Source organism: Peromyscus californicus, unplaced genomic scaffold, assembly GCF_007827085.1.
Source record: "Peromyscus californicus insignis strain IS unplaced genomic scaffold, ASM782708v3 Scaffold_9__1_contigs__length_137607984, whole genome shotgun sequence".
Lineage (NCBI taxonomy): Eukaryota > Metazoa > Chordata > Mammalia > Rodentia > Cricetidae > Peromyscus > Peromyscus californicus.
The window spans coordinates 44,735,453-44,759,192 of record NW_026294617.1 but is presented as its reverse complement, the minus strand read 5'-3'; the positions used below and the strand labels follow the sequence as shown (position 1 = coordinate 44,759,192).

General features: G+C 40.9%; 1 long non-coding RNA gene across 1 annotated transcript in view; it reads right to left on the bottom strand.

Moving 5' to 3' along the window:
* LOC128106412 (uncharacterized) overlaps positions 1–10,595 on the bottom strand; it is a 100,074-nt gene extending 89,479 nt beyond the window's left edge. The window contains exons 1-2 of the long non-coding RNA XR_008216701.1: positions 10,509–10,595; positions 9,341–9,422 (exon numbers count right to left, since the gene is read on the bottom strand). This is a non-coding gene — a long non-coding RNA (uncharacterized LOC128106412). The remainder of the gene's footprint in view (positions 1–9,340; positions 9,423–10,508) is intronic.
* Positions 10,596–23,740: the final 13,145 nt, after the last annotated feature.

Genomic DNA, 23,740 nt, shown 5'->3' with positions numbered 1-23,740 from the left:
AATATTAAATTTTTGTAGAGCAAACATAATAAATATAGTAAACAAATAACAACACAACAAATGAACAAATGATCAACCAGAGAAACTTTTAAAAACACGCAGTACTGGAAAATGAGCAACTTTCTCAACAGAAAGAGTTCTCTTAATTCCAAAGGGTCAGGAACATGAAATTTACGTTATAAAAGAGGATTAAAAGGTTTTTAAACACACAAAAAGACTCAATTTCACTATAATGAAAGAATTCGTCCAACAATTACATGCCACTTTTTAATTTTTAGATTGAGAAGATCAAAAGTATGAGGTTCATGCTCACTCATAATAGAAAGGAGTATGAACTAGTTCCCCTCTTCAGAGGGTGTACTATTTTTTTTTATTTATTATTTGGGTTTTTGGTTTCTTGCTTGCTTGCTTTTGAATAGTTTTTTGGGGGATGCTTTTTGTTTCATTTTGTTTGGGCATTTTTTGGGGGGGGGCTTATTCTTTTTATTTGCTTGGTAATTTTTTTGTTTTGCTTTTGTTTTAGAGGGGAGGGGGGACATGAAGTTGGGTAAGTGGGGGGGGGGAAGATCTAGGAGGAATTAGAGGAGGGCAAAAAAAATCATGACCAAATTGTATGAAAAACTTTAGCAGAAAAAAGGAGAGAAATGCCAGATGCCATAGCTCGAGTCTATAATCTCAGCTCAGGCTCAAACAGGAGAATCAGCTGGAAGCTTGTATATAATGCACTTGCAGGCATAGTCAGAGAGGCTGTGCCTCAGAATAAGGTGACACATGTTCTCTCTCTCTCTCTCTCTCTCTCTCTCTCTCTCTCTCTCTCTCTCTCCCTCTCCGTCTCTCTTTGTCTCTGTCTCTGTCTCTCTCTCTCTCTCTCTCTCTCACACACACACACACACACACACACACACACACACACACACACACACACATCTTTCTAAAAGGTGGAAAAAACTGAGTGCCATGAACTATATGGCTAAATAAAACTAACACCGATGTGTTAGCAATAGTGTGATTTGGGTAAACATTTAAAGTTTTTCTTTAATGAAGCAATATCACTTTCAAAATAAAATTGTTACAGCTATTTCTTTTAAAAATCATGTCATTTCCTTTGAGACAAGGTCTCCTATAGCCCAGACAGGTCTCAAACTCGCTATGTTGTCAGCCCAAAGATGGCCTTGAGTTCCTAATCCTTTTGCCTCTGCCTCTAAAATGCTATGATTAGAGGTGTGCACTCCCATGCCTGATTTTATATGGTGCTGGGGATCAAGCCTAGAACCACATTTGTGCTGGGAAAGCACTCTACCAGCAGAGTTACATCATACCTGGCCCTAAAAATCACCGTAGAATACCATTTTCCAAATCTGAATTAGTGTGAGAAGTTCGTCTTTAAAAGCAAGATTGCGGAATGGTGGATTAAGGTTGAAACCTGTTAGAACGGCTTTTGAGTCTCAGGCCTGTGTATTACCAACGTGGCCGTTAAAAGAGTAAGCCCCTTCTGAGGTGGTAACTTCCTTATATGGAGTCCACACAGAACTGTCCATGGGATCAAATTCCTCACCAATATTGACAATCATAAGCATGGACAAGCTTCCATTCAGCATCGGGGAGCAGTCGGATGCATTCCCAATCCATAGCCACATGAGCCCTTTGTCAGGTCCATGGGCCAAGAAGAAGAAAGGCTGTCCTGGAGCTTTGAACAAGAAAGACCTGGAGTGTGTTTTCACACAAGATCCTAAATCTCTCCATTGCAAACCGGCATTTGAACGGTAGAAGCCCTTTACATAAAGAATCGTGGGTTTCAAGGGCTGATTTTATTTCTGATTTGTTTTTCATTATTTCCTGAAGCTATTGATGCTTCAGAGGCAGTGGGGGAAGTGAGAAAGCCCTGGGAGAGTGTCAGCCTTTGAATTTCGGAACTCAGCCATTCAGAGGTTCATACTCGTGTTCACAAAAACAATGTCACGGGGTCACTTTGGCCAATGGGGCGCTTTGTGCAAGGGCTGGAGCTTGCGTTCTGTACATGTTTGTCCCAGCAGCCTCCCACCCTTCCACTCTCTCTCTCTCTCTCTCTCTCTCTCTCTCTCTCTCTCTCTCTCTCTCTCTCTCTCTCTTTTTCCCTTTATATCAACATGTTGTAGCCTGTGACACCAGCTAAATTAATCACTCACTGCACTCAGGGAAGTCACCGCAGGATATAAAATAACAAAGACAACAAAATTATTGCAAGGCTGGAGAGAAGGGACTGGCTGTGAATAGAGCAGTACACCCTCAACAGCTGTGTCCTCACGGGGGCCGGAGCAGCAGATTAAATCGGGGACTGCTCTTTATTCCATTTATGAGAATTTCAGAATGGCCACAATACAATGCCAGGACCCCTCGTGAGGGGAAATCCCTCCAGAATGCTCCACCTGTCAGAACGAAGCTGCTCCCCAGCCCAGGGAGTTCTCTCCAGGTTCTCCTGGAACAAACCAGGCTTGGACAGATCCAGCCCAGTGACTGTCAAGCCACCAAGAGGCAGACATGTATTTGAAGGTCTTTAAGTGACAGCCAGCAGAGAAATCAAGTCTCCAGCTGCCAAGAAGCCTGGTTCCTGCCCTAGTTTATTTGCCTAATAGTCCAAGAAAGAATATGGGGTAGGATTCAGTAGTAAAGCCCCAGCATGCGTGAGGTCCTGGGTTCAGTCTTCAGTAACACATGTGTGCACACGTGCTCACCCACACCCCCCTACACACACAATGGAAAGTGGGGACCATAAGCTCCTTTGATTAAAAGCAGAAAAGGAACCCTTGAGCTAATGTTAGTTAGTGGGTTGGGTCTGTAAGTTAGTTGCCAGAGGACTTGCTTAGAATGAGTGAGTCCTGGGTTCCATCCTAGTACCTCAGACACTGGGTGTGGTGGTGCATACCTCTAGTCTCAGTCCTTCAGAGTCAGGGGCAAGGGTAGGAGCAGAGGCAGAGACAGAGGCAGGTTGTCCTCAGCTACAAAGCAATTTAATTTGACGTCACCCTGAATTACATGAGACCCTGTCTCAATAATAAAACAAAATGAAGATAAATGTTGGCTGAGTACAGCAGTGAGTTCAATAGTATTCTATGCACCTGACTGATGGACAGATATCAAACTACAAGGAACTGTTCAAGGTACCCAAGATCTCTGCTAGACATTTTGGTTTAAACAATGTCTCCCCAAACCTATGGCAAAGGTGGAGGAGATCTACTTAGAAAGCCAACAATGCGGGAGAAACAAATACTGTGCCAGTTTTAAGTCCATGTGGCAATGGTGCTGGTCGATCCATTACCCCCGCGTCACTTAGACCATTCAGACTTTCCTGACAGGCGGCATCTATAGCAGAGGTTATCACTGGAGAGATTGTGCTCATTACACAGTGGTAAATATTCAATCCAAGGCAACTTGATTGAACTAAACTAATTAAATTCTCATTTGGGGGGTATTTAAAGAGCAGAAAGTATAGTCACTTATTTGGAGCCTTTTCTTCCCCTTTGGTAAGGTGTTAAGCTTGTATCCAGAGCCCTTTCCTCTGTGGTTCCAACAAGGCCCACCCAGCAGGGGCTCCAATTCCTGTGACTTAAGATGGAGGGTACTGAATAGTAGGAGGACAGAACTATAAGAGAGACCATTTAATTGGGGAGGTCGGAGGAGGATGTGATGGAGTCAACTTTCAGCTTCAAGGTTTGTGGTGCTGTTACTTAGACTCATTGCCAGAGATAAGTGTGTGCTAAAACTTGATAGACAATTAGAGTCTGGGGCCTTCCTGTAAATGGCATGTGACAGACTGTTTATATTTCTGTAACCTGGGTCTGGATCTGGGGACTGAGTCACCTTCAGGAAAATATAACCTTAAAAAACAAAACCAAACCATGGTGTACCTCCCCGCAATTGGAACTTGGAGGACTGTGGCAAGCTTTGATACTTTCCCGAAACTTTCAGGAATATTAATGCTCATTTCCCTAGAGTGCAGGCCGTTGATCGGTCTTCATAGTGTGAACTGGCATTTGTGAGTGTCGTGAGTGTGTCTCTGTGTATGTTTGGCTCAGGGACTGTTCCTGTCATCAGTGCCACCCCCCACTCCCCTCCACGGCTTGTTCCTGTCCTTTTATGTCAACCCCCTCTTAAGAAGCCTTCAGTTTGGTAGCACGGCTCACTTGTAACAAATGCATCAGGAAACAACGCACACTCCTGCCTACTGGTAATCAGAGCAATTACTTAACGAGCACATCTCTATTTCCTCCTGGGTGGACTAATTAAAAGGCTTCCATGCTGTTGTCAGAAAGGGACAGAGTGTGTTGTATCGAGTCTTTAGAGAATGTGAAAACTAAAGCAGGATTCTTCGTGGAAACATTTTGACAGTGTTCATGGGGTTCTTCACACCTCTGCCCGTTCAGGGCTGGCTTCATGGATGATTGAAAAGGTGGGGCCAACAGTAATTATGTAGCTCACGTGTGTAATTTGACGACAGGAGGTCTAGAGATATGGTGTAGTGCTTCTCAAACACCCATCAGAATCCCCTGGAGGACCCATTAAACCACAGCCTGCTGGTTCCATCCAACAGTTAGAGGTTCAGTAGTGGTATAGGGCTATCAGGTGTCCAGGTGAGGCTGATGCCAGCAGGGAACCACACCTTTAGGACATGGCTACGAGCTCTTCTGTTTCCTCTCTCCACTCCTGAGGCAGCAAGGGCTCAGCTTTTCTAGAGAACCGGTCTTAAACTCAATTAGCTTGCAGGAAAGCTTTTGCATTTTTTCCCCTTTCATTGTTACGTGTATGCGTGTTTTGCCTGCATGTATATCTGTTTACCACATGCATGCAGTGCCCACAGAGGCCAAGAGAGGGCATCAGATATCCTGGGATTGGAGCTAGAGAGTTGTTAGCAGTCCTGTGGCATTTGGATGCTGTAAATCAAACTGGGTTCTCTGAAAGAACAGCCAGTTCTCTTAACAGCTGAGCCATTTCTGCAGCCACCCAATGGAGCTTTTGAGTAAACAGAAAAGGTCAGATATAGTAGTGCATGCCCACAATCCCAGCATTCCAGAGGTTGAAGCAGAAAGATCCTATGTTTGAGATCAGCATGAGGCCCCATGTAAATAAGTGAATAAGCGAATAAGTAATGAAATAAGTCTCCAATCCATCTTCTCCCATAGAAACATGTTGATACAGGGGGAAAAAACATGGTGGTGTGGTTCTAGTTCTGAAACACAGACTGTTCCAGCACAGACATGCAGACAGACAAAACACTCGTATACATAAAATAAAAAACTTCCTCTAATTTTTAGATGAGGCAACTTCAGTGTACAGAAGGGAAAACCTTGGCCAAGACACTAATTATTGGAGTGGAGATTCAAATTCAGCTCTGCCTGGTTTTTGTATGAGCCCTTTCTAATCTTTTTCCTCTTCATTCAAAGGATATCAAACACTGGAAAAAGTTTTGTAAAAGTCAAACCAAATTGGATCCAGTTGTCAATTCTTCGATTACCACCAGCAATCAGTTTTTTATGGTTTGGAAACTATGTCCTAGTGAAACCCGAGTATACCGAGTGCCCCACACCAAACACATACGTAGGGTCTGATGAGAGAGGAATCAGACCGTGGCTGCCCCTTCCTGGGTCTACTCTCCGCAAGGGCAGGGCCCAGTGTTTTCCAGGGAGAAGATCAAGCAGCTCAAATGCCTAGGACACCTCCTACTCTGTAAGTTTTATTAAGGAAATCACACCCCTCCCACTCAGATCTTGAAACCGGAATGAAAACTAAAGGTTTATGTTTAAAGCCACTTAGTATTCCACATCATAACTTCCCAAATACACACAATTTGAATGCACTTTTGATTGATCCCATAATTACAAAATTTGTTTAAAGCTGTTATATTATCTTCTTATTTGACACAATATGGCACAATTTTGTTATAGGATTGAAAACCAAATAAGACAACTACGGTTGGTAGCATTTCAAAGGACTCTTCCCTTTAAGATTAAATCAATCCTGTTTCAAGTGTATTCCCCTGTACTATGATTGAGGCTCTAGGGGTGTATTCTGCAGAAAAATGTCTTTTTGATTTTTTTAGAAATTCTTTAGATTAATATGCAGCTGTCATTGCAAGGCAAATCTAGATCTGCTTTCATGTTTCCTCTTTCCCCAGGCTGCTAGTGTCTACCTCTTCAGGAGAGATGGTCTACTCACGCCCGACTGGGGATTCCTCTTCCAGGCCAGCCAGCAAAGAATGCACCCATGCATGGTGATTTGGAGTGCCTCACACTTTGTTTACAGACTGAATCCATTTCTTTAATATTTCCAGTATCTAGGTATTGACATTTTGATATCTAATTCTAATTCCTGTTCACACACACACACACACACACACACACACACACACACACACACACACACACATTGTGTACTATACCATATTATCACAGTTCCCAACATGGCAAGAGAACAATTCAGGGCTTTGATGTATTTCTGAGTACAGTTTCAGCATTTATTTCATTTTATTCAAGGCTTTCCTTCATGTCTCCCCTTCTGTTTTGATTTAAAGGGCAATGGACTTTCCTCGGGTGTTCTAACTACTAGCATGTTTCAATTCCTGCCTCTCTCAAATTCTTTCACAGAGGCAAACTTGTTTATCTATATACTTCAGATGTATTTCCCCAAAGTAGGTTTGTGCCCCTTCCCCCCAATTCTATGAAAACACAAAGAGATACAGAATAAAGAGAAAGTTTTTAGAAACCTCTTTGCATTAGATGTTGGTCACCAAACAATTCTTCAAACACCTATACAATAAAAGCTAGCTGCTGGCCCATTCCATAACAATGAAGGGCACATTTGTGTTACCTTACTTTCTGTTCTTAATTATGCTAAACTTGGACTGTAACTCAGAGGCTTGAACAGGATGTGTTGATGACAGGGCAAATGGAAGCCTTGCTGGTGAGAAATGGGAGTGTCTTGCTATGATATTAATTACCATCTAACTAAGGCCAACTGTCTGCCTTTTGCTCCTTTTAATACTTGAAAAGAAATCTGGGCTGTATGGATTCCCTTTATTCAGTTACCAAGAGAAAGGATTACAATAGATCAGGGGTCAGCACACTACAGCCCATGGACCAGACCTGTTATAATAAGTACAGCTTTATTGGAACACAGCCACACTCACCGGCTTACATACTGTGGAGCTGCTCTTGTGCTGTGGCAGGCAGAATTGAGTAGCTGAAACAGGAACTGTATGGTCAAAAAAGGCTGAAATATGTAAGTCTAGTCCTTGCCAAAAAGTTGGTCAACTTCTAACATAGATGTTCAAATGCAATGATGTTTTTGAGCCTTTCTTTCCTAAGTGGTGTTAATGGTGCTGAATGAGGCAGTCCGGCTTGTTTCTGGGATGTAACCATGCATGATTATAAGAGAAATTGTTTTAAAGGTTCCACATCAGGTAGATTGTGCATGAAAGATTAGCCCCTGCCTAGAATTTATAAAGGCTTTTTGTTTCACTCAAATAGCTTAACAAAATGCCTCTAAAATAGCGTAAGTTTATAATGCATTGTTGTTGTAGGAAGTGGAGGCGGGCACTATTAATAATTATGCTGAGATCAAAGACATACACAAAACTCACAGACAAACTAATATATGGCCATCTTAAAAGGGCACATCAGTATGCCAGATGCAGTAAACTCCTGCTAGAGAAAGTAAATACATGTAATTTTAAGTTCGCTTCTACTTGAACACATTATCAGAACCTTCTTTGTAAATGAAATTTTTATATACCTTCTAGGAATCTAATGAGTGCTTCCAGCTCATTTGAGGGGTTAACATAAGATCTTTGAACCATCAGAAAATATGATGACATAATCAATAGAGCTTTTGAAGGGAAAATTGAGCTTGAATAATTTTTGCTGTGATTGTCTACCTGGACAATGAGAAAGTAACAGATATAAGCTATCTTAATTTTTACTGCCGCTTTCAATTGCATCCCAAATGACTGGCAAGCTATAAAAGACTGACTGACCTTCCCTCCTGTCATGCTCTTCAAGGGCAATGTGCTCAGGTTGCACTGATCCATACCATGGGGTGGGGAGGAGGGAGATGGGAAGAACCAATAATACAAAGAGCCTCAGATCCACTGCTTCAAATTCAATATCTTAAATATTTATCATATGCACATAAACAACTCTAAAGCAAAAATCATATTCATAGTGCATGCCCATTGCCCAAGTTTACTAACATTTGCAGTAAGGTCTCGGGTTGAAGATTCATTCTGTCCTCAAAACAGTAAGAAGGTGTTAGAAATCACTACATATTGAAATCTTTCAAGGCACCTCTCTTATTGTTCTGCTAAATATTAACGTGGAGAAAGAGACTTAGAATGTACATCTTCTATTAAAACATTATAACAGTATTTATAATAACCAAGATTTTTACTGTGCTTTATCATTTACAAAAATTTTTACGTATATGACTTGACTCACACTGTACACAAGTAACTTGAGAATATTATTGTCTTGATTTTCTTGGAATAAAACTCAGGCACAGAAGGGTTAAAGGACCTGTTCAAGATCATATAGATAAGTACTAATATTCAAGTTGGTCTGAGCCTTGCACTTCAAAGGCCATTTAACACTATTCAATATTTTCTAAATTGTGTGAATTAATGATGTTATTGAGTCTGGAAAAAGATATTCCAATGAAAATAACGCTGATGAATTGTTAAAGAGGCCAAAAGGAGCATGAAACAAAAAATGCAGACTGGCTACAAATGAAAAAAAAAAGTGTTACAAGTGTGAACCATCATCACAGCTAATGAAACAAAGATGAAAGGAATCTCAATAACATAAGAACATTTAGCAGAGTGTGGTATCCTAGGCCTATAATCTCAGCACTCAGAAGGTAGGATTAGGATGATTAAAGTTCAAAGGCAGCTTTGGCTACATGAATGAGATACTGACTCAAAATCTAAAAAGCATACACACACATACACACACACATACACACACACACACACACACACACACACACACACACACACACAGAGTCATTTAAGGTTTAAAGGTTAACACCTATTTTGTCCACTTGATATTATCTTCTGATCCTTGGCTGCATATTATAGACAGAACTCAAATATAAAGCTTAAACAGATAGAAATTTTATTTCTCTGGCAAGGGAAGTCTACATAAAGGTAGTTGAGGTGTGAATAAAATCTTTATTTAGATAAAGACTTACTTGTCACTCAAACTCTTCAACTCTTTGCTTTGCCATTCCTATAGGAGGCCAAACTGGGAGAAGCTCCAAACATAAAATTTATGTTTTTAGACATCATGAAAGGGGAAGAATGAAAAGCACTCACCCTTCTTCAGAAGAGACCTTCTATAAGGCAATGCATGACCTGTAGATTATATTTGTTGGCAGAATTTTTCATGTTGCTGTAGCTGCAAGGAAGGCAGACCAACTTGAATTCTTATTACCAGAAAGAAAGGAAAGACACAAATAGAGTAAGCAAATAGCCTTTGCCATACTCTTCTCTAGCAAGAACAGAACAACTGAAGAGTAATTTAAAGAAAGAGAACAAAATTGTATTGTGTTTTTCCTGCCTGTACCAAGTTCTTTATATGTTATACAACATACCTTGATATCAAGGTATGTTTTCTTTAATACATATCAGAAAATGTAAAGAGCAAGTTACATAAAAGCAAAAGAAAAAAAGTGTTCCATTTTATATAATTAACAAGTATAGTGTGGGAGTCCACTTCTCTTTCTGCTGTGATTCTTTCTCTAGTTTTTATAATAAAAAAATGACCACAAAAAGAAAATAATTGAGAAAAAAATGTTATTGTTTGGCGAGAACACGGGGTTTAGGAAAAACACCATGCATTCGCGTATTTATTTATTTAACACACATTAATTGTTCCTGTATTCTAGGACTTCAGTCTTCAAATAGAAGTCTTTAGTTTGAGCTTTTAAAGGAAGCCAAACTATCAATCAATTTTTGATGCAGAGAGGTTTACAGGTCATCTTGTCTTCACGTTTTTAAAGGAAAAGAGAAGGCAAAATCAGGAACAATGAAGTAGATGCCTTTGTGGCTTGGGGAAAAATGGTAGGAGAGGGAGCTCTCATCAAACTACAACAGAAACTTCGTGTCCAGGATTGTGTGGTATTGGAGCATCCCTTAGAGACAAGGTAATGTAATCCTACGTCCTGGAAATATTGAAGCAAAATTAAAAGTATCTGTTCCAGGAGGTCCTCATGTTCTTGGGCCACTTCCATGGTGGACTACTTCTCTGATACCAAGAATGTAGGGACGTAATCAGAGCAAATGATACTGCCCTGTGTCTGCAGTGGTATTGAACTCCTTTTGGGATTATACTAGGACTTCCAGTATTTAAGCAAAGGCTAGAAAGAGAATTCCAAAAAGAGGAAGACCAAAGCAGGAATGATCTCCCTGTCTCGATTATCATTAACATGTTGCCTGAAGTAAGAAAGTCACATCCCATGTGTAGAAGCCCATCCCTACTTACCCTGCTTTCTCCTACTTGATTCTGTTTTGAAGCATTTCATTACAAAGGCTCTGTTTTACTGCATTTGTCACGGTGGTTTGATTTCCACAGAACTTGAAGACCTTGTGTGTATATCCAGGGTGCTAGGCATCAGTGACTGTGGAAACTGTCTCTGGAGCTGGCAGTTTACCAAGCCAGCTTTCTACCAAAGGAGGCAGAGCAAGGGTAGGGGCGGACACAGGCAGCCGTGGAAGGAGCCGTGACAGCTGTTAAAAGTGGCAGAAGTGGCCGTCAGGAGCCTGGGAATTCAATCTGGGTATTTACACTAATGGTACATTAGCAGGCCGTGCCAAATAGAGAATCCCCCTCTTTTCAACATTCAGCTTGATACCCAAGATGCCATGACTCGCAGCTAATTAATATATTTTTACGACGTCCACTTCTGTTTCCGTGTTTCTATTTATAGAATTCTGTTATTTGTGTTCCGGCATGGGTCACTCTGTTGAACTAAGGGCGAATAGAAAGACGGGAGGGAGGAGAGAAGAGAGAAGGGAGGGAAGAGAGAAAATAAGGAATCAGGATAGCATAAGGAAAACTATCAAAATATGACTTTTTTGATTTGATGCATTTTTATTCAATCAGATCATTTTCTTTTTCTTAAAACTGTTGATAACTACGACCCTTCCTCCACAGCCGGAGTCACGTGGCAAAGAGACCGGGTGTATATAAATAGACAACTGCTACTTTGAATTTTGTATGCAAAAGTAGTCCTCTCCAGTTCTCCTCACTTCTCATCTATGTCTCTGTTTGATTTTCCTGTTTGCTGTCTTCCTGCCTCCAGGGCAAGTGCGGAAAGATGGAGAGACCATGGCAATGCCAAGTAGCACGAGTCTGAGTTTAACGAGGTTGGAAAATTTGAATTTATGACAGGTGACATCAGCTTATGAAATCTGTGTTTGTTATTTTCAAATCACACTCATCGAGAAATATATTGGCATCACAAGACATGGAAAGCAAAGTATATTTGATCCATTTTAAATAGGAAAAGAATGCAATCCCAGGCATGTCTGTAAACATGCCTTCAAATTGGTAAAATGGCTTGAGCCTGTGTTTCTGGAGATGAGAAACTGGAATGTTCTTTCTGCCTTAATCTTAGATGAGTAATAGAATATAGCAGGTGAGTAAGCTATTGATATTTCCTTTAATTTTAGTTTAATATTGTCAGAGAAAGGACAAAGGTGGTTTAAAAAAAACCTGACATGACGATTACAGCTGGTACCCCTAGTGATTTCCAAATTGGGTAAGATGCTCCCCAAGTCCTGTCCCGCAGGAAGAGCTGGGATTACTGCCCTCCACCCCCACCCTTTCAGTTCATCATGCTGAAGCTTCACAACTTCTTTGCTTAATGTGTTTGTTTTAATTTAGAGGGAATGCTTACATAGAATGAATCTCAAATCACTCTCAAACCTCCCTGCTTTTGCGTCTTCTCCTGCTTTTCATGACGGCGTAGATGCAGGAGGCAAAAACATTGAGAAAACAGTGTTACCCAACTGAAAGAAAAACTAATGGTAACTATGTTCTCATATTACCAGAGGTTAGCAGGGAGCTACTTTAATATGACAGCTAATATAACTCATTGATGCGATTACTCAAAAGGAAGAATGCTGTCCGAGTCCAGTTACATCCCAGTGGTTACAATTAGATAGGCCAGCTGGATGGGGTCCAGAGAGAGAGGCTGAGAAAACTGCAGTCAGGTCAGCAGGGACATGGCTGGGGCAAGGTGGACTTCATGAATCAGGCAAGTAAAAAAAAAAAAAAAAAAAAAAAAAAAAAAAAAAAAGGAGCCCTACCTAATTAATTATAGGCTTTTTAATTCAGAGGTTTTTAAATAAAGCCTGGATAAAAAGAAGTAGCTTTGGGGTCTATTTGCCAACTCTGAGCCAAATGTTTTGAATAAGCAGTTCCCTTTAATGGATGATGATGGTTGACTATTAAAGTCTTCTTAAGTTGACTTTAAAAAATAACAAAATGGAAAGCAAAGGCCCCCTTAGAAAAGCAAGCTACTATTCTTTGAGCATGTCTGTGACTGTAAAATTACCCTGGACCTGCTAGTAACATAGTGTGGTCAGAGGTACAGACAACAGTGAGGTGAAAAGAAGTCTTAAATCGTCCTTCTTGGAACTCTTATACACATTAGAGAACTCCATCAGACAGGAACTACGCAGGAAATAGAAGGCATATTGGAAAGGTACATCAGAAGGAGTTTACTAAAAGGACTATTTGAAGAAGTCCTGTCGGGGAGGTGAAGAATCCCAGGACCAGCAACAATAGATGTTTGCACCCCTTCCAGCCAGAGATACAACCTTCTGGAGTTATTACTGGTCTCTTCATGGAAGCAGAGCCATAGCCTCAGCCAAGACACTCCCACAGGAAGTGAATGTAGATGTATGTGCTTACATGTATATGTGTACATGTGTTTATTTGTATGTATGTATGTTTGTATGTACATATATGTGTATAGATGTATATATATGTGGGAGGTACATATGTGAGGAGTATGCATAGGGTGCGTGGATGTGTGTGTATTTGTGTGCGTGTGTGTGCGCGCGTGTGTGTGTGTGTGTGTGTGTGTGTGTGTGTGTGTGTGTGTGTGTGTGTCACATGCAGGGCATAGGAGCCAAGCTTTCTCCTCGTGCTCTCTGATCCATCTGATGCAACAGGAAGCCAGAAGAGAAGGACAGTACCACAGGAGTCGGCTCCCAGGTTGCAGAGCAGGGCACAGAGGGCCTAATAAAACTGGGTCTGGTAACCTCAGAGACTGTGGGAGAGAGGAGAAATGATTTCTTAAAGGCGTTTGTGTAGACCAAGATTGTAATATGACCTTCGGTCCTTATTCATTGAGTGGCTTTGTATAAGCCACTGTATCTTCAGCTACAGGTGACTTTGAGATGACAGTGAATTTGAAAAGAATATCAGAGACTTGACTTTAGATGGAGCCAACATGAGGAGGACATCACCTCTCCAATGACAAATATTTGAGTCTCAGGGCTGAGAGGATAGGGAGAAGGAGAGAGCCGCAAATTCCAGGGTATGCGTCCCCTGCACAGTCAAGCATGGCAGCCATCAGACAAGTGAGCTCTGATGTAAATCTACAAATTAATGAACTTGCTTTTACAAAACACACATGCAAAGACTAAAACTTCCAAATGAACACCATACCCTTGTCCATGGGAATATTGCTTTTTGTTCTGACATTTCATAAATCACTTTTGAATATCTTTTTTATAAATGATCTTTGGAGCTAATCTATGTGTCACAGAAGAAACCTGGTATCTCGGGAGTTACTTACACACTGTATTGCTTGTTGCTACTGCTATTGCTGATTTTTCTAGCCAACTTCAATATTCTTTACCAAACTTGGTACAAAATTTTACAGAGCCTAAAAACCAAACCCACTCCTAGTATGCAAATATTCATCACACTTGAGATGGGTCAAGGTATAGCTGCAAGTTCAAAAGTGTATTATTCAGGACTCTTCAGCAAAGAAGAACCAGCAGTGCATGCATCCTATATTCCTGAAACATATGGAGTATGTTGTAAACTGAAGTTTCCAGGAAAAAGAAAAGCTGCACCTATATTAAAGAGTCTACAAGACCAAATGGCTGAACCTGCTAATTACAGGGAGTTAAAATGTTCCAGACCAGAGTCAGGGTGTCTTTGTTGACTTTCAGTTCCTCCAAAAGTTACTCATTGCTCGCCTGATGCTTCACTTCACGTCCTTATGACTATTAAAGCTTTTCAAATGTGTGCTTATCTGACCACCAAATTCCACCAATCCGAAAGCTAAAAAAGTCATCACCTAACATCTGAGACTCAAAACTGTTTTCCTCACTTTGATGTAATCTGCCTACTGATGGTCCTTTACAGTGTATTTGATAAATTCTTGACATACGAATTTCTTTGCCCTTTAGCTAATAAAAGCTTATGTAATCACTTCCACAGTGAAACATGCTTTTCAGGGCAACCGAAATCTATATTCCTGAGGATTATGGTTAATATTGTCAGCTTGATGAAATGGAGAATCACTAGAGAGACAGGTATCTGTGCTTAATCTAAATTAAGTTAATTGGGTAGGAAAGCCCACCTTAGATATAAATGACACCATTCCATGGACCAGGATCCCAGGCTACTGAAGGAGGAGAAAGTAGTAGCCTAAACATTATAATTCATTGTTTTCTGCTTTCTGAGTATAAACACAGTGTGGCCAGCTACCTTGGCCTCAGCTGCCATGACTTCCAATCCTCAAACTGTAACCCAGATAAGCCTTTCCTTCCTCAAGTTGGTTTTATCACAACAAGAAATGCAGTTAATACACCAAGCCTTGGTCACACTTTTGGCTCAAGAAGAAACTATCTCTTAATGTTCCCTGGGAAATCTGGGTCCCTTTTGTGAGTTCTTAGGCTCAATAATGAAAGAATTAAAAATGTATTCAGAAGGAGACTCAAGGACCATTTTGTTATAGTTTGAGAGAAAAACAAGTCCAGAAAGCTGTAAATGTCAGCAACTGCTAGGGGGAAGGGGACAGGAAAGAGGCGTGGGGGTCAGAGAAACAGTACCAAAAGCTGAAGTACAGGGGAAGCATATTTAGGATTTTGGCCAGTATCCAAAGAAGAAATAGAAATGGAGAAAAGGAAAAGGTGTGATTTTTTTTTAAAGACAGAACTCAGAGAAGCAGGCAGACTTAGCAAAGCTGCTCTCTCTGTGAGTGCACTGCACACAGGGTTTGGAGGCTTTGAAGAGCTACGAGTATACCATCTTACTGGGGGATACATGTCCTCCTATCTCCTTAAGCTTCTCTTCAAGTGAATCAGCTTTCCTGAAAGGTGGTCTCCTGGCCAGCTCATAGGCCTAACTGGATTAACTCTTAAGAGAAGAGACAATGTTAGTTAAAGTTCAAGTCTTTGGAGCGGATCAGAATAGCATGTCTCTATGGGCATCCACAAAGTCCTGGTATTTCCACCTTTTATATGATATTTTAAATGCTAAAGAAGGGCAAATATGAAGCTTCCTTACATTTGTTACCCGGGAAATAGAAATGGAATCCAAAGCTGACCGTGAGGGAGACGGAGTCTATCTCCAATGGCCTCCAAGTACACTAATTCTTGTCTATCTAGCTAACATTATTCTCTTTTAGCTATGAGTTATATTTTTGGGTTGAGTATCTACTATCTCTATCTATCTATCTATCTATCTATCTATCTATCTATCTATCATCTATCTAGTTATCTAGTTTACACACACACACACACACACACACACACACACACACACACACACACTGAGAAAGAGACAAATCTCAAAACATAAAGTGCTGACTCAAAATTATAAAGGCTGCCAAGTCCCACAGTCTGTCATCTACAAGCTGGAGACTCAGCAAAGCTGGTGGTTAAGTTCAGTTCATGTTCGAAGGCTGGAGACCAGGCAAACTAATGGTGTGAATGGCAGTCTAGGAACAGGAGAAAACAGGGTAAGGTATCCAAACTAAAGTGATAAGGAGCAGAAAGAGACAAGCCCTTCCTTTCTCCACATTTTTGTTCTATTCAGAGTCTCAACAGAGAGGGGTGATCTGCTTTAATGATTCTCTGATTCAAATGCTAGTCTTAGCTGGAAACATCTTCCCAGATACACTGAGAAAAATGTGTAATTTGGCCACCTCATGGCCCAGTCAAGCTGACACGTAAACGATCACATTACAAAATGGAACCTCAAAAGTTGCAGGACAGTGATGACCTGGAAATAATTAAATGGTTATCTTTCAAGACTTAAGATTGGAACAAGAAAGGTCATTTGCTTATGGACAACCTGTTGAGTTTGTAAAAAATATGTCTTAAATTTATAACTGAGATGAGTGAAATTGTGAAATATATAATTCACATAGACAAAAATGAAGGCATGAATTGTTGAAAAGTACTATTATATATTGTATCACCTGCCCAAAATTTACAAAAGCATTGTTTTATAGGGTCATCTTATAAATGCCATGAAATGAGGCAAAACACAGAAACAAATGTGACTCCACAGACCCTAGTGATCATGTACATGGTGCATGCATACTGCTTGGACTTTATTCAAGTGTAGACATAGCTTTGTCATTGAGTTGAGTAAAATAAATGCAGCGTTTATGTTGCCCTGAATGTTTTTCTTTTCCCATACAAACTGAAAGAAAAAGGATGGTTGGAAGCTGTGTGTGTGTGTGTGTGTGTGTGTGTGTGTGTGTGTGTGTGTGTGTAGTGAGGAATGGTTCTTGCACATTGAGAAGACATTAGGAAAAAGACAGTTTGGAAGAGAAAACAAATGAAAGAATTGTAATGGAGACTGGTTAGTTAAAGTTGGGCACAGGACTTATACCATGTAAGCTTGGTTCCAGGAAACACAATAAATTCAGTAGTATTTACGAGCAAGTGTGATTTCATTGTTTTTGCATGCTGACTTCATCAACATCGGGTTGATCGTCTTTCTGGAGTAATTACTCTTGCCTTGTGCCTTAAAGTTTAGAATTGTAGAAAATTGGTGACGGGGTGTAGGGAACACAACAGGAAAAAAGGAAATGGATTTAAAAGTTACTTAAAAGATACTTGTTGGTTTCTTAAATGTAACCATATTTTCTTGTTTGAAGAGAAGGTAAGAGGTCCACGTTGCAGTTTTATCCCATGTCTCCAGAAAATGTTGCACTTCATTAAATTGCTTAGGATTATTCTAGCAATATTTCCAAGATATAACTCAGAAACACGGATATTGGTTTTATTGTTCTTATTTTTGAAGTAAAAATGAAGAGGAGGGGGAGAAAAAGCTCAGATGGTTTGAATTATTTTTTTTATCTACAAACAACTGTTGCTATTTTTAAAGAATCTTGCTGATTTATTATAAAATCCTGTGCATGAAACAACAACAACAAAAAATAACAGGCCATGAATTTGAAAGAGAATAAGGAAGGGTGGATGGGAAGCTTTGAAGGGAAGAAAAGGAAGTGGGAAATGGTGTAGCTATAATTTCAAAAATAAAATTAAAAAATTTCCTATGTAGCTTGACTTCCTAACACAAAGACTTCTCTACCTAATTGAAACCCCTCCAACAGATTAAGGCAAATCAACTTGTTATTTACAGTGTGAATGTTGAGAAAAGAGTTAAAAGCAGTCATGTAGCATCATCCACTGCAGAGATATCTGTAAGCTGTCTTGTGTCACTGCTTCAATGCTTTCCACGCATGCAGCTACTGGAACTACCGGAGCTTGAGCCTTGGACCATGTGTGGTAAGAAGACATTTGACTGTAATAAAGGCAAGTATAGCTTGTGCCTCCCTAAGGACAAACAGAAAGGGGTACACAGGTTTAATAATTAATTTTCAGATGATAATGTATGGGCAGAGAGTGACATTGAGGAGGAAGCACAGATGCTCCTCTCTGGTTGAATAGATGAAGTGGACCACAGCAGTGGTCACATCCCAGAGGCAGAAGAATGGCTTTGTATCATCTGATGTCTGTGTCTTACCCTGGCACCTCCATTCGGCAGCCAGGCATCCTTGAGCACAAACTTTCATGAGACTGATACCTTCATCAGTATATTTTAGAATAAGAATAATAAAACTCCCCAAATTTGTTTTCAGGCTCAAATAAGATAGTGCATAAGAACTCCCAAGTACATACAGGAGCAAAATATCTTTGAAAAAGACGGACGGAAGTATTTCTTGGGGCTCTCAGGTTTAGAAAACTCTTGACCATTTGGTCCTATTGCTTTAGACCTGTGATGAAGCAGGACATCATGTGGAGAGCCCATGTTGGAGATGAACTGCTTGCCTCATGATATCCAGAAAGAAGGAAGAGGAGGGGGGTAGATAGGAATAAAGAGAAGGGAGAGGGTGAGAAGATAGGAGAAGAGGGGAGGAAAGAGGAGAAAGCACTCGAGAAGCTCAAGAGCAGAGTCTCCTCTTCCAGGGCATCATCTAAATGACTTTCTGTTCACTTCTGCAAGGTCTGGCCACCTCCCAAGAACCTCCCCTGGCTGCTGATCCCACCTTTAACAGTGAGCCTCAGGGGACACTTCGAATAGAAACTATCAGTTTCCTAAAGACTAATTGGATGACTATTCAGGTTTCTCTCTGTCATACCTGCTCAGAGCCTTTTTTGATTTTGTTACCTGTAGTTTGGGTCCAAATTGAGGGAGTGATGCTAGCTTCAAAAAGTTCAGTGGAGGCAAAACTGCATTCTGAGTCTCCTTTGGGTACCTGGGTGGAGGTGAGCATGTCCTAGGATCCAGTTGTGGGATGACACTATCACGGGTCTTCTTAGGGAAGGTTGGAGAGATATTTGGGGGAACATAGAGGAGGCGACCAGAGGTATGGGGCATAAAAGGAAAGTGGCCAAAAATGAGGGAAGAAGGCCATTTAAGGGTCTTCTGAGTTAGGATGAAGGTATGAGAGAGGCCTGGCCTTGGTTTTGTTTGGTCGGGGGTTTGATTTTTGTTTTGTTTTGTGACAGGGTCCCTTGTATTCCAGAAATAGCTCAGAACTCCATAGGCAGCTGAGGATGGTGGTGAACTTCCCGGTCCTCATGCTTCCTCCCTCCAAGTTGTGCAGACCACACTTGGTTTCTGTTCAGCTCTGAGCTTCAAACTCAGGCCTTCTTGGACTCTAGGCAGGCACTCTGCCAGCCAAGCTGTATCCCTAGGTTGAGGCCTGACTTTCTCCCTCTTCTTAAAGAAAATATTTGTTTGGAGATGACAGCAGAAGATGAAAGCCATCCCTGGGACCTTCCCATGTAAGTGGTTGAATTCTGTCTCTTACAGTTTGGTCTGCGTCATGTGTCACATGTTTTTTTTGTTTTGTTTTTTGTCATTAAACCCTGACTTTTCTGGGATGGCAATGTTTTACAAAGGAGCTCAGATCATTCATTCATGCCAACTTATTTTACACTCAAAAGAGAATTTGATGAGATATCAGCAAATCATCAAGGATGGTTTAAGGCTGCTTAGGACTTGTGTCCCCTCAGTGCTATCTACTAGCCACAGACTACATTGCACAGCAACTAACACTCCTAAGCCTCAATTTCCCTGTCTGCAAAGTGATATGAAAATAAAACATGTCACAGGAAGCTGTGAGGATGGAGCAATTATAAATATACTGTAGTGTATGTGCTCACGAGGCACTCAGTATCACAAAATGGCACTAGTGAATCGATTCCGTGTGCACAGGGTTGCTTCAGAGCTGAGCAGACCTTTGCATCTTGGGTCTCTGACTTTTGAGTGGACCTAAGAAGTAGAGCAGAGCATCCAAAACAGCCTTGGTTTAGTTTTGACAATCAGAAATCACAGTCTGCTTCCTCCAGTGTGGAGAAATGCTCGCTGACTTCACATTTACCTGGAGCACAATTCCTATACTCATTCTGTTTCCATCTCTTACCCCTACACTGGATTTTCCTGCAATCTTTTTGTCGTTAAATCATTGGAGAGTTGGCTCCATGAGTGCGAAGGAGGAAATGGATTTCAGCTTAGAGGACAGCCTTGGTGTTTCCAACAGGAGCTTTCTGAATGAACACATTGTTTGCTATTATTTCTCTAGAAAGATCACACATTATAATCACCATTTACAGTAGACTGTGTAAAATGGTCTTCGTTTTGTTTTCCACAATAGATACTGTGTCATTTAATTAATTTAGACTACAGCAGAGCAATCAACATTCAGTAACAACATTCCCTTAGGGGATATAAATGAAAATTTTCCATACCCTCCACAGCAGTTAGAGCAAAGCAAGCACTGATATTTATGTATGAACATCAGTGTTCCAAGCTGCAAACAGTAGAACTCTGCCTGATTTGACCAAAAGGCGCTTACAGGTGGATATTGGGTAATCTGAGGATCTCTGGGAGGGTTGGAAAAGCACTTGAGGCTTCCTTCACACTGGAGGAATCTACACCAAGAATTCATGCCTTTTCCACAAGAGAGGCTGGAAAAGCAAGGATGGACATGGCAGCATCTAATTGATAGAGTGACCTGAGAAATTTCCATGTGTCTAAAATGCAACACAGAAGCAATAAAACAACAAACCTCCAATGTCTGCTCAAGCCAACCTTACCAGGAAGAGGACCTCCCAAGCCCTCAGTCCCTCAATCTCACCTACAGAAGCGTGCCAGGCCTTCTCTGAGCTGTACAGGTAACCAACCCTGTAGCCTGGGTCTCCATGGAAAAAGGGGTGAATCACCACTGGCAAGAATGGATGCTGAAAGATATTTCATCCTTCACCGCCCTACGTCATCAAACTCTGCTGAGTGGACCCTGTTGCTCTGGCACTAAATTCCCCATTTCAAGCTCTTCTTCAATCTGCTTTAAATTGGATGAATTTTCCTGTTTGATGTTTTGTCTGTGTTTGGTAAGAACAGTGAATTCCTTTTAATGGGCTCAGTAGACTAACGACTTAGGTTTGTAACTTCAGTTTGAAATAAACCTTAGAAAATGCCATTCTTTCTGGGATGTTCATTTGACCATTAGTGTGTCAACCCACAACTGATTGGGAACAAGAGATGAATAAAACTAAATACAGAACAAAGAGAAATCCTCACAGTGAGTAAAAGGACCAGGTAGCTTACCAGGCATCTATGCAGCTCAAATCCAAAGTTCCAAGAGGGGATAATCAAATAAACAGTTGCTGCTTCTGCAAGTATATTTCAAAGCCTCATTCCATCCACACAGTGTTTTCCCTGCTGCTGAATGCATGCTTAGGGTTGTATGACTTCCTTTTTTATTAAGGTAGATTGATCGGCTGAAGTTTTAATTTCAATTCCCAGGCTTATTTTTAAAAAGGCAGTTTAACAATCCATGTTGTTAAGGGTGTTTATGGAAAATGAGGCAAAGGAGCTGAGATAGCCAGGAGAAATGAAAATTTGCAGCTTAGCATTCTTGTCCCTGTAGGATCATTCTGTATATTATGGAAATTTCTGCAGACCTTAGGCCATGAGTATTGAACAGCTCTCACCTTCCACAGCCTCTCAGTGACCTACAGCACAATAGAGAGTGTTTTGAACATAAAAGAATCATTGACAACCTCTCTATTACTCTAAGAAATTGTTTACCCATGTGATAAAGAATCCTCTGAAACTTCCTTAATTAAAAGTATGTTCATCGATGACCCATCCTCCTGGTAGAGACAGAGAAATCCACCAAGCCTACATCTCCCTACCAATTACATCACCTTCTTGTGCCTTTTGCATCTTCTAGCCTGTTAGCTCCAGGGTTATCATGAGGATGACTTTCCCCTTGGTATAGGCTGCCTGGTTAAAGAACAGGTTGCCCAGGGTCTTAGATATCTCTGGATAGTTGTTACCTTTGGAATAACTAATATGCACTCATATTACCCAATGTGTCAGATAAAGGTATATCTGTCTGATTTGACTCTTCTTTTCTTTTCTTTTTTCCCCCAGCCCTATACCCTATATGGAGACTAAAATCACAAAACATAGACTTCTGTGCTCCCTCCTTTCTGGTGGGCTGTCTTGACACCTGGATTCCTATGATTTTGGCATTCACACATCAGGTAGTATTAGCATATCTACCATGGAAAAGAAAGGACCCTTGCCAAGGTCAAAGGAACCCTGCCGACTTATGTCTGTGCTTCTAGTAGTAATGATCACTTTGCATAAATGTGTAGATTTTCTGCGAGAGTTAGTTCTGGGCAGGCCTTTTAGATCATTAGGAATTTCCAAGGCTGCTTTAATTAAAAGATAATTTAAAAACAAAAGAAAGGGCCTATGAGGTGGCTCAGTGGCTACAGGCTCACGCTGCTAAGACTGCTGACCTGAGCTAGGAAGAGCCAAGTCCTTCAGGTTGTTCTCTAACCTCCGTGTAGATAGACTTCATGGCCTGTGCGCACACACACACACACACACACACACACACACACACACACACACACACACAGTTAAATAATTAATGTAATAAAACATTTCAAACAAAAAAGAAAAAAATAAGGAAAGAATGCAGCAATACATGTTTTCCTGGCTACTCATGTCAGCCATGATGTTTGCTTTCTAGAAAGGCATTTAAAATTCAGCGAACTGTAATTGTATGCATACTTTTGCTTTCAAGGGGAGATTTCTTTACAGAGAGATAACATAACAGTGATGGCGTTATTGCATAATTTAACTACTATAAAGTTAGTCAACTGGGGTTTGTTTTAAATATTTATAATAATGCATCTTTAAAAAATCTTAACAAAGGTTTTTTTTAAAACCTATTGGTGCTTTTGTACAAGACAAAATTGAAAACTAACTGCTCAAGCAGCCATTGAATCACTACCAGGAATTTTGGCTTCTTCTGTCCATCACTCACTGAACACTGCATGAAATAACTCCTATCCAGACCACAATGGGTTAGGGGGGCATGAGGAGTGCAATGTTTAATCCCCTCACTTAAGAGAGTATGAATTGGGGTCCTTAGACTGCCATAATAAAGCACCATGACCAGGCAACTTGAAACAAAAGGAACTTACTCTGACAGTTCTGGAAAGTGGAAATTCTTCACCTATGGGAGCTAACCTGCAGCTGGGATCAATGCGAGGCATTCCCTGACTCCATTCCCTGCCCCTGCCATCACATGGCCATCTTTGCCATGGGTTGTCTGAGTCTACAGCCCACCTTAGTCCTCACCTTGACTTGACTTATCTGCAATGATTCCTCTTTCTGTCTTTCTTTTTTTGTTGTTGTTGTTATTGTTTGTTTTTTGTTTTTGGAGACAGGGTTTCTCTGTGTAGCTTTGTGCCTTTCCTGGAACTCACTTTGTAGACCAAGCTGGCCTCGAACTTACAGAGATCCGCCTGGCTCTGCCTCCCGAGTGCTGGGATTAAAGGTGTGCGCCACCACCGCCCGGCTGATTCCTCTTTCTAACCAAGGTTCTATCTGGAGGTACTGATAGTGGGGATGTTAACAAATCTTTGGGAAGAGACACAATTCAACACACCATACTCCCCAACATGACTCCCAGCAGGTGAGGAAATCTTGCTTGAAAGAGCCTGGAAGTGAACTACCTATACTTAAAATCTGCAGAAGACCTGCCAGGGACCCATCATAGATAATTCAGGGAAACAGAAGGTAGGAGTGAGATCACTCTTCTCTTTGCCAACTGTTGGCTTCACATATACATTAGAATAGACTGTCACCCTGGGACACAGGCCAATTAGCACTTTTCCTATCTCCTCTCCTTCCAGGAG